The sequence below is a fragment of the Salvia splendens genome, chromosome 14 (genome assembly GCF_004379255.2).
Source record: "Salvia splendens isolate huo1 chromosome 14, SspV2, whole genome shotgun sequence".
Lineage (NCBI taxonomy): Eukaryota > Viridiplantae > Streptophyta > Magnoliopsida > Lamiales > Lamiaceae > Salvia > Salvia splendens.
The window spans coordinates 7,355,102-7,366,610 of record NC_056045.1 but is presented as its reverse complement, the minus strand read 5'-3'; the positions used below and the strand labels follow the sequence as shown (position 1 = coordinate 7,366,610).

General features: G+C 42.3%; 2 pseudogenes; one reads left to right on the top strand and one right to left on the bottom strand.

Moving 5' to 3' along the window:
• The first annotated feature begins 1,512 nt into the window (after positions 1 to 1,512).
• On the top strand, positions 1,513 to 6,109 carry LOC121764106 (annotated as a pseudogene).
• Positions 6,110 to 7,532: 1,423 nt separating this feature from the next.
• On the bottom strand, positions 7,533 to 11,092 carry LOC121764104 (annotated as a pseudogene).
• Between the last annotated feature and the right edge of the window lie 417 nt (positions 11,093 to 11,509).

The following is an 11,509-nucleotide window of genomic DNA, read 5'->3' as shown; positions in this document are numbered from 1 at the left end:
GACTAAGATATAGATGTTATCCAATAGGATGCATGCATTCTTTTTTTAAAAAGAATTTAATTCACATACTAATTAGCGTGCTACGCTATTTAATTTTCAAAAGCAATTTTGCTCGAGGGCAAAGTGAGGCCAACACGGGAATTGTTAACTGAAGATAAGCACATCAGGTGGGCTTTCTTTTAATATCAAACACATTAGTGTGGATATAAATCAAATACTTGTGAAATTATGAAATGTCATATTTTTCTCAAATGGAGCTATGATTCTTTTCAAGTTGTTGTCATGCCATAAATGTTTGTTTTGATGATGCCTATATGCAGGCTATATGCCTATTTGTTCCGGTAACCCCAAAACGTCAAACAAATTCAGGTCTGAGAGTGGGTAAAATCCCAACAGACTTTGTACACGATGGAATGATGAGTGACTGCGGGGGGTGGCCACCTCCCCGATGCTTGAATGTTTAGATATGGCGAATGATGAATGATGAATGACGAATGACAAATGATGAATGATGAATGACGAATGACGAATGACGAATGACGAATGACGAATGACGAATGACGAATGACGAATGACGAATGATGAATGATGAAAGAACTTAGTCTGCGCTGATGAACTTTTAGCTCACAAATGAATTTAGTAAGCTTGGACCTTTTAAGAAAACTCCTGTGTGTTACTGTTGATGGCTTGACAACTATATAATGTTTGTTTTGCTTTTCGGCACGTGTCCACTGAGTACTTGTGTACTCAGCCCTGCATGTATTTCTAAATGTGCAGATTGAACGTCAAGACGGAGAAGTGATGATCGGAGTCGATGAGTATTAAATAACCAAGTGGATCTTCCAACGCTTCGTGTCATCATACACGAAATCGTTTAGCAAAGACTCATTCCGCTGCGTTTTGTTAAGTGAGAATCGTAGAATCTTACCATCGAACTCAGATTCATTTTGGTGAGATGTTATTTCTGTTTCAAAGACTATGTAACCAAGTACTTGGCTTCTATTCCATGATGTTATTCGATTTGGCCTTTGGGCAAGTTTCTCAAGTTTCTACCCCTTTCTTCTACCGTTTCTTTAATCCCTCTCATTAGTCGCGGTTTACCCGCCTTCACTATCCTTAGCAAAGTGGGTCGTGGCAGAGTGTTACCTTTTATTTTTTAATCACAAATTCTATTCTTAATTATAGGAGAATAATTTAATGAAAAAAATATTATGTAATAAAAATTATAAATTTAAAATAAATATAATTTGTATGATAACTAAACGAATAAAGATTAAGCTATGGTAAGAGAAGATATATAGAATTAAATGAGCTGTATCCAGACAACACACAATTGATGAAAAAATGATGAATATTTGGATTTCACAAATCCCTCTCTAATTGCATTAATCCGTGACAAAAATCAGATTCTACGTTTTCAAATATGTAGAAAACCACAGAAAACATCAAACTCCTTAGAATTTGATCCGCTCTTCTCAATCTTCCAAAAACACAACACAAATTCTTCATAAAATGGCCCTTTTCAATTTCCACTACCTTTTCATCTCCCTCCTCCTCCTCCCCCTCCTCCTCCCAGTGTCACGCCAGACATCGCCTCCGACAGAGCCGCTCTCGTAGCTCTCCGCGCCACAGTGGGCGGCCGCGTCCTCCTCTGGAACCTCTCCTCCCCCACTCCCTGCTCCTGGCCCGGCGTCGTCTGCTCTCCTGACAAGTCTTCCGTCGTCGAGCTCCACCTCCCCGCGACAGGGCTCTCCGGCCGCCTTCCTCCCAACACCATCTCCAATCTCCACACCCTCAGCCTCCGCCACAACTCCCTCTCCGGCCCCCTCCCTCCCGACATCTTCTCCTCCCTCCGCAATCTCTACCTCCAGCACAATTCCCTCACCGCCGCACTTCCTGGCTCTCTCTTTCGCGCCAAATCCCTCGTGCTCCTCAATTTGGCGCACAACAATTTCCCTGGCCCGATTCCACCATCGTTCAACTATTTGACGCAATTGGGCACTCTGTATTTGGAACACAACCGTTTCTCTGGCTCTATTCCCAGCCCCAGATTGCCCGCATTGGTCCAATTCGATGTTTCCAATAACAATCTCACCGGCCGGATCCCGCGCCGCCTCTCTAGGTTTCCCAAAGCCTCATTCGCGGGAAACTCCCTCTGCAGCACTGTTAAGGACCTAAATCCTTAACGTCGATTTCCACACAAAATCAAGAAACGAGATGTCGTCGTTGTCGAGCGCCCAACGTTGGGTCGTGACTTGGACGGCAAAAAGGGGCGGTTGAGCGCGAGATCAGCCTCGTCGGCAACCTTAGGAGATGTTTCTTGTTTGCTACTTAATTGAGCCAAAAGAATGATAATTTCATATATTGATTGAATGAATAAAGTGATAACAATAACTCTTATTTATAATGCTACTGACTTAATGAACAAGAAAACAAAGATATAGAAAAAGATATGCAAATCCCTAATATATCTAAACTAAATAATAATAGTATAAGACTCGTATCAACTCCCCCACGGTTAAAATCTACCTTGTCCTCAAGGTGGGAACCACGAAGCAAAAATGAGAGTTGAAATCAGAAGCTTCGGCGAGACAACTCCTCCTGGATCAAACGCACGAGACTGCCCTCTCTTTTTCAATATTTTCTTTGTGTTGCTGATTGCGGTCTTCTTCGTAACCAATTTTACAGTCTTGACTCTAATCTCATCCTCAAATAACCTTATTTTCTCTTCCCTTTCCTCTTCAAGGTTGTACTTTTGTATCTCAAAAGCAGCCTTCTCCATCCTCGCGATTTTGCTCTGCTTTTCAGGATGCATACGTAAATCCTTTTCTTTCGACTCCAAACTAGAATCAAGAGCTTCAGGTGTCATCTCTTTCTCGATCAGCCTCAGAAAGGTGTTGTTGACCTCATCTTCTCTTTTGGTAATAGAGTCATTCTCCTTCCTTATCTCTTTCTGATTCCACACATTACTAAGTACTATCAACATCTCGTCCCTCTTCTCTTCACCATCGTGCGAATCAATTTTCCACTCATTTTTCCTTGAGCTTGAGACACCCGCTTGCGGTTGACGAGGAGAGGCGCATAACGGAGCTTTCACGGACATCGATAGCAAGGGCTGGCAAGGGCTCGGTGCGGCGTAGGGCGGAAGCTCAATAGTCGATGTTGTACTTGGCTGCTGTAGCTGACGATCTGACCAGAGTGGTGGCTTCTGGTCGAGCACGAGCTACGGGCGTGTGGGGGTACGAGATCTTGGGAACATGGGGCGCTGGTTCCGATTTTGGGGCTGCTGGCACAACAGGTTTGGGGAGTCAGCTGTGGCGGATGTTCTGGCAATGGGGGAGCGCGAATCTTTCCAACACGACGACCGGACGTTTGGGAGGGCAGATCCCAGCAAGTCTGTTTTTCGCATGCAGAAATGGCTGCTGGTGCGATTCTGGCGAAGACCAACCCGAGTTCGGGCTTTGGCGAGCGCAATGTGGCTGTCGGAGTGGCCGTTCCTGCTCCGCGAACTAATCCCCAGAGGTGAAGGCGTTGCGCGGAGGCCGGTAGACATTCTGTCGGGCAGAATACCAGCTGGAATTAGAGCGTGCATGCGGCGGCTCGTAGTAGTCGCTGAGCTCTCCAGGTGGCCGGTAGGCATTCTGTCGGACGGAATACCGGCTAGAATTAGAGCGCTCGTGCGGCGGGTCGTAGTAGTCGCTGAGCACTCCAGGTTGTTCCCAGTCTGAACAAGAATACGGCTGCGGGCCGTACATATCTGGGCTGAAATACGATGACGACCCAGAGGTGTAAGGAGGTGTTCTAGGCCGCGACTGACTTTGGGGCGGATAGCGGCGGGTTCGCTGTGAGTACATCCGGTTTGGCGGCTGATGAGGCGGTGGCTCCGGCCGCGGAGGCGCACGAATCTCTTTGCGGGAATCGTAGCACGCCTGTTGTGCATACGTTGCTTTAGACGCAAGCAAGTTCGTCCTACGCCGTTCGATTTTGTCACAACGTGTTTCCAACCTGGACATAGCGGCATCCAATTGATCGAATAGTTGTTCATAACGCCCCACTTCGGTGTAGTTGCGTAACATGATGACGTTGAACGTCGGCGGTGAAGCTCGACAGTGGGAGGTGATCGGGCAGGTGATGTGACTGATTTTTTTTTTATAATGGTGATTTATTTGGGGAATATGGATGACGAAGACGGAGGATGAGCACGGGATGAAAGCACCAGTTGTTAAGGACCTAAATCCTTAACGTCGATTTCCACACAAAATCAAGAAACGAGATGTCGACGTTGTCGAGCGCCCAACGTTGGGTCGTGACTTGGACGGCAAAAAGGGGCGGTTGAGCGCGAGATCAGCCTCGTCGGCAACCTTAGGAGATGTTTCTTGTTTGCTACTTAATTGAGCCAAAAGAATGATAATTTCATATATTGATTGAATGAATAAAGTGATAACAATAACTCTTATTTATAATGCTACTGACTTAATGAATAAGAAAACAAAGATATAGAAAAAGATATGCAAATCCCTAATATATCTAAACTAAATAATAATAGTATAAGACTCGTATAAAGCACCCCGCTCGATTCCTGCGCTGATGAGTTATCAGAGAGCATGCTCATTTTTTGCATCGCAATCGGGTGCATCGTCTGTCTGTGCCTTATCTCATTGCTAATTTGCTATCTATGTAGAATCATTCGCAGAAGCAGTAAAGGGAAAGAAAAAGGATTAGTCATGTTAGGGAAAAAGGCCTGGAATTTCGATCAGGAGAAATTGTTGGGAGCATCTGCAGAGGTTTTGGGGAATGGGACGTTTGGGCCCACGTACAAGGTGGACCTGGACCTGGCGAAGGGTCTGGGTCCTACGGTGGCGGTGAAGAAGCTGAGACTCCACGTGAACATGGGGGAGAAGCAGTTCACGACGAAGATGAAAGAGATTGGGAGAATGGATCATCCGAATATCATCCCTCTGGGGGCTTAGGGCATCATTAACCCCGTCCCCATTTCCGGCCCCAAGTCCCCTCCACGTCATCATTCCTTTACAGTTGCGGCCCAGGCCCCAACTGCTGTAACCCTGCAGGTTGCGGCCCTGGCCGCAACTAATAAATGACACTATTCACAACTCCAACCTATTTAACTCGTAAAATAAAAAACGCTGGAAATTTATAACACGGAAAATTTAATTTCATCGAATACTGCAAAATTACAACATAGAAATTTTAAAACTGAAAATAAAATACATAAAAACATAACGTCAATTCTGAAAAGCCGCAAGGCAGCTTGTTCACCCTCTCGGTGAATATACATCCGGGTACGTGGTACCCGGGTTTGTTGTTCGTTCCAAACTTGAATAACAGCTTGGTAGCGTTCAACTTCGTTGTTGATTTCTTCTTGGATTGCCGGTAGCGCCTCTGCTAACGACCAGGACATTTGATCTTCGAATATTCTTTGACGTGGAGGCATTTTTTCGAATTCTAGGAAGAGATTTGAAGTTGAATATGAAGTTGAATGTGTATGAAAATGGAGTAGTATTTATAGAAAAAAATTTCAAATTTTAAAAAAAAAAAAATTGGTTGCGGCCCGGCCCGAGGAGCGTGTAACGCTGGGCCGGGACTCTACAGTTGCGGCCCGTCACCGTGCAACGCTGTCCCAGGCCGGGACGCGGGACGCGCGACAGGCCGGGAACGCGGCCCCGGGACGGGCCTGGGCCGTGACTCTCCTCCGTGCAACGCTCGGGACGGGCCGGGACTGGCGAGATGCGGCCCGGCCCCTTGCGTTACAGATGCTCTTATTACTGCAATCGAGACGACAAGCTTGTCCTCTACGATTTCTTGCCCATGGGGAGCTTGTCAGCGGTCTTACACGGTGGCGTGTCTCGTACGGCGTTGGTCTGGAAAACTCGCGGGTGTAGCTCACTCCCAACCACGGGTACCGTGCACCAGAGAAAACGGACCCTAAGACTGTGTCACAGAAGGTTGATGTATACATCTTTGGAATATGTTCGTTGGAGTTAGTGACGGAGGGGAGGCGCTGAAGATTGACGACTATGGCCTTGATCTATCTGGGTGGGTGCAGTCTGAGCTAGAGCAGGACAAGAGGTCTAAACACCTAGCTACTTAGGTATGACTATGGGAGTGAGGAGATGGATGATATGGTTGAGCTGCTGCAGATTGGGCTTGGTTGCATGGCTCCTAACTTGGATAACCGCCCCTCCATGCCCAGGGCCTTGGCCAAACAGTCGTTGTTGATCACTGCTAAATCGGGATCTTACTTTTCAAATATTCTTGTGTAATTGCCGCAACTAAATTCCCGAGATTTTTGAAATAAAGTTGGAAATTTAGAGAGAAAAAAAAAATTCATCTCTTCGATTTATTAATGTGCGATGAGTACGATTCTTAGACTTTTGAGAAACACGATACAATTCACGAGAAATACTGAAACTAGAAACTTAAAGAGTGAAGATAAGCTCAAACGGATTGAAGTTTGTGTCGAAAATCTTTCGGGTCGGATCGGATGAGAAATTTTCACATCCCGATAAAGTTCATGACTTTTCATGCAACATTTAAAGTTAACGGAAAAAACCAAAATTCTTTGAAAGTTCAGGACTTTACAGACAACTTGCCCTTTATTTTATTTTGTTTTAGTTATAGATAACCAATAAAAACCCCCCATTTATCTGACTAGTGTATGAAACTTGCTCGCATTAGTCGGTTTGCTTATTAGTCCACGTGATCTGATACCATGTGTTTCGCATGTATATTTGCGGTTATTTTTTGTGTTACTCCCTCCGTCTCACAGTCCTATTCACTTTTTCCCTATAGGATAAGTAGGTCTCACATTTCATTAACTCATTCAATCACATTTGATTATATAACCAATAAAAAAAGTGGGCATATATTCAACTAACTTTTTCCACCTACTATTCTTTACATTTCTTAAAACCTCTGGCCACACAATGTGACTCCTATTATGAGACGAGAGACAGAGGGAGTAGTAAATTGTGCGTCACAAGCACCTGCTCAACCTCAAAAAGAGAGGAGGTGTCATTGCCAGTCGGATATCCTTTCCAACGAGTTGTCCAAGATCAAAATCACAAAAATAAAATAAACTCCAAATGATTAGAGTTAACGAGATGTCTGTCCTAGGAAGAGAAAACAACCACTGTCACACAATTACACCCATTGCCAAAACACAATCGATGGTGAAATGGCTAGGAGCATTAGAACAAGTTGTTGAAGGAAGTTCACCACCCTGAAGAATGTAAAGAAGAAAACTATCGAAATTAATAAAGTTTGCATAGAATCAAGAAAACAAAGTTAAAACTAAACTTACCCGATGAAATTAATAAGGATTATGCGATAGCCTATTTACTTAGCCAATAAAATATTTCATGTACATATAGGAGCAATACTACTAGTAAGTATTCTTCCATAAAACAAAAATTATGCAATGATTTTTGAAATAAAATTAAGCTAATCTTGATTGTTCTTTCATTACAATATTTATTTTCCACATTTGAATTCGATTTTGCAACATATTGTTGTTATGAGGGACGGGGCGGGGCTTCGAGGCGAATGTAATCATACATAGCGCCAAGGAATGGCAAGTATCCTCGTGCTTGCCTAAAATAAATTGTGTTTCTTCCTTCCAACAATTGAGATCCTGAAATTTTGACACTGTATAATCTGTAGAGGCCATGAATGCCATGCCTAGCAATCGCGTTGTCTCCGCCAATTATTCCCGTTGAGAAATGTGGTCCAACGCCCTTGTGCTTGTTGACCCATACTTGGATTTCTGCGAAGTTGGCAGATGCCAATGCTACCCGAAGCGTGTAAATTCCTCTCATTTGCACGTGTCTCGCATTGAACACGACCTGCCATGCCGTTGCTACATAGCTTCCCTTCACACGCCTGGATATTGCAATGCTAATCTCTCGTAAACTGAACATGATCAATCAATTATCTTGATTTATCATATACTCCATCTGTCCCATTAGAAATTAAACGTTTTCCTTCTTGGATTGTCCCATTAAAAATGAAACGTGTCCTAAAATAGAAACTACTCTATCTCTACTTTTCCATATCTCTTACTTTACTGTTCATTAACTTACAAAACAACACTACATAAAATCTCATGCCGATTCTCAAATGTGCCATATTTAATGGGACAGAGGGAGTATATGGTACCTGTTTACATGGGCAAAAAACCAGTCTCTACGATAGTCGCTGACTCCAACGGTATAAATTAGATCATGAAGAGGATATAAGTCAGTGTATCTGTTCCACAAACCATATTTCCTATACCTGCCCGGATGCAAGAATAATTCAATATATGCTACAAATTGAGTAATTGAAAATCTCAAGTTATAAGGAGTACTTTTCGGTGTGGTTAACGTATAGCCTGTTTACTAGGTGAGGGGTTGGATTAGGAACGTAGAACTCAGCTGCTGATCGATCAGGGATTTCGATTTCCCACAGAGTCGGACCATTCCTTGGAGGATCGTACATAATATCCCCCATTACAACTTGGCTGCCTGGCATGATAAATATATGGTAGATAAATTAGTCTAGTTGTCAAAAAAACATAAGGCGAATCCCAAAATAGACCTGGTCGAATCGTAATGTTAGCATGGTGTTTGTAGTCCCTGATGACACCTGGCACCCAAGCGTACAAATTGTAAGTGCCTGCTCTAACACCTTTGATGCTGAAGTTGCCCCTCTCGTCACTTCGGGTCCAAAATTGATAGCCCTAAGAAAATTTAATGTTAGTATAATTGATTTGAACTTATCAAATGTGTATACAACCTTAGTGTTCTCTTGCCAAGATCCAGCTTCTCCAGGTTGAGCCAATCCCAGATATGCCGAATTTGCTAGTGTGATTGCACCGTCGTTTACAAATAGTCGGCCAGTGATGGCACCACGTTGGTTCGAATGAGGAAAATCTGGTGACAATGGGAAATCGTAAGGCCATTTCTTGGTCTCCTGTGCAGCCTGGTACATAATGAAAAATTGTTCATAAAGATGTGTATATTTGTAATACTCTCTCCGTCCCCAAAGAAGATGCATTTTGGGTTCGGCACGAGTTTTAATGCAAAATTGAGAAAGTAAGAGAAAGGTAGAGAAAAAAAGTAATTATTGTATTGTTAGTGGAGAATGGCCCCACCTCATTAGAGTGAAAAGAGTTTCAAAAATTGAAAAGTGCATATTCTCGTGGGACGGACTAAAAAGGAAAGAGTACATATTCTATTCTAGTGGGACAGAGGGAGTATTATTTATGGAGGAAAAATGACCTGTCTCTTAGCATCTGCCCAAATTGCATTCGGGTTATTGGTAGAGTCAGAGTTGAGGTACATGAAAACAGGGCCGAAGACCTTCTTCCACCGCTCTCCATTGCGCAATCTAACTCCAAAATCTGCACCAGTGTAATGCGGGCTAAAGAATATCTGTGGAATGAAAAGTCAATTAGCCCGAATAAAATGAGGCATTAGTAATGAAACCTAGTTGAAAGAGACAAACGGCTAGGGAAGTAGAGGTAGCAAGTGAAGTAAGATCTTGTTTGATAGGGCCACCAGCTCGGAACTCATCACTAGGCGTTATCACCCAAAACCCAATGTGAGGATTCGAACTAATCCATCCGTGAACATGATTGTCCTTGTTCTCGCACGAGTACTGATACTTATCATCCTCCTGTGGATGGATTCCAGTACAAAATCATGCATATCACCACACTTTCTTTTGTAAAAAAAGATTTTACTAAATTTTAATTAAACACCTCTCCTCTAAGTAGAGGATTGCTGGAATTTGTTAGCAGAACAGCCTCCCTGTAATCAAGATTGTGGCATCCTTTCCTATCCATTGATGTAGGCATGACTCGTTGCTTATCAGATATTACCATGTAATGAAACCTAAACTCACAAAATTATCAGACGAAAATCTTAATATGAATATGATAGGCATGTAGGATAGATTCGAATAAAGTCTTACATATCTTGTCTAAGCTTGAATACGATTCTTGCTTCGCCTATGTTTAGATCGGGCAATCCTGCCCTATGCTTTAAAATTGCATACGAGTAGAAACCAGAAGATCCACGCAAGACAATATACCTTTGTATATTTATGAATTAGGTTGACATGATTAATGTTAAAAATCATAATGCGTGAGTTATAACACACCTCTTATCAATGTCGAGAGGTACTTCGCCATCAAGGAAGTGATGCCATGTCTTTGTAAAAGAAACTTCAACTTGATCATCGGTTGCTGCTACAACTCTGAAGCTCGTACAGTCGAGCCTGTCATCAACAGCTTCAGTTTCACTAATTTATACTTTAATTATACAACATTCTTGAATCGCAAATACAGATCTTACGTATCCAAGTTACTTTCGTTGCGATCTGGCCTCCTCCACATGATGTCATAGTAACTGTTTTACAACCTCTCATATCACTCAAATACTCCAAAATCTAAAGCAATTTGTAGTATTTTACTCACCCTCTTCGCCCTTCTTCAAGGCGATATTCAATTACATTGGTTCGTACCCGAGGCTTGTGATCATGCCACCCGGATTCGACAGCGTGATTTTAACAATGCTGTTATCTATCTCCACCTGCAATGAAATTCAACATCAATGCATATAGTTTTCCATAGTTTACTTTGTGATTTATATATTTTCAGCTTCCAACATAAATTGTAAAATTATTAATAGACTTACATGTTGGAGTTTGACTGGAGGCGTTGACCTGCGAATAATTTTAACATTAACAGCCAAAAAAGCATTTTAATTAGACATTACTTAAAATCATTCAGATATGCGACTGTTGTATAAATTTATTAATTACAAAGATTTAAAGGTACGTGACAGGTTCAACTGCACATATAGGAATTCACCTATATTGTGAAATTAAAAGGTTGAGTATACTAATCTCAATTCTCATATTTATGATGCATGTACATGGCTTCAAGGTAGAGGTTTGATTTATTAAAAATTAACAAAAAAAGAAAAAAAAACCTGTGTGCATGATCCTGGTAATTAGAAGGAAAAAGAAAGACAGTAAAATAAGAACGCAGCGCGGAGTTGATCTTCGTCGACCCTTCTTCTCCATACATCGAATCCAATTCAAACCAACTTGTACAAACAAATAACTTTTGTGTGTCGTTTAAGCCGACAATGAAATTAACACCAAACGAAACACTATCTTGTTTGATGACCTACGAAACCAATACTTATGTATGCAGCATAACATAATTATCGACGAAAAGAATCAAAGAGCACGTACCCCGTCACTTAAATTATGTGTAGCAATTGGTTGCCTCAACTTGCACATTGATATTCATGGAGAGAAGTTTATTTTACAAGAGATAAGATGGAAGCATGCTTAAAATTTAATACCTATTGATGCAGTTCTAGCAAGAAACGGGCCGAAAACGTCCGGTGTCAGAATGACTTGAAATTCGCACGGTGCTTGCGAATCGAGCTTAGAAATCGAACTCATCGCGACAACGTCGCAATGATGGACGATGTTT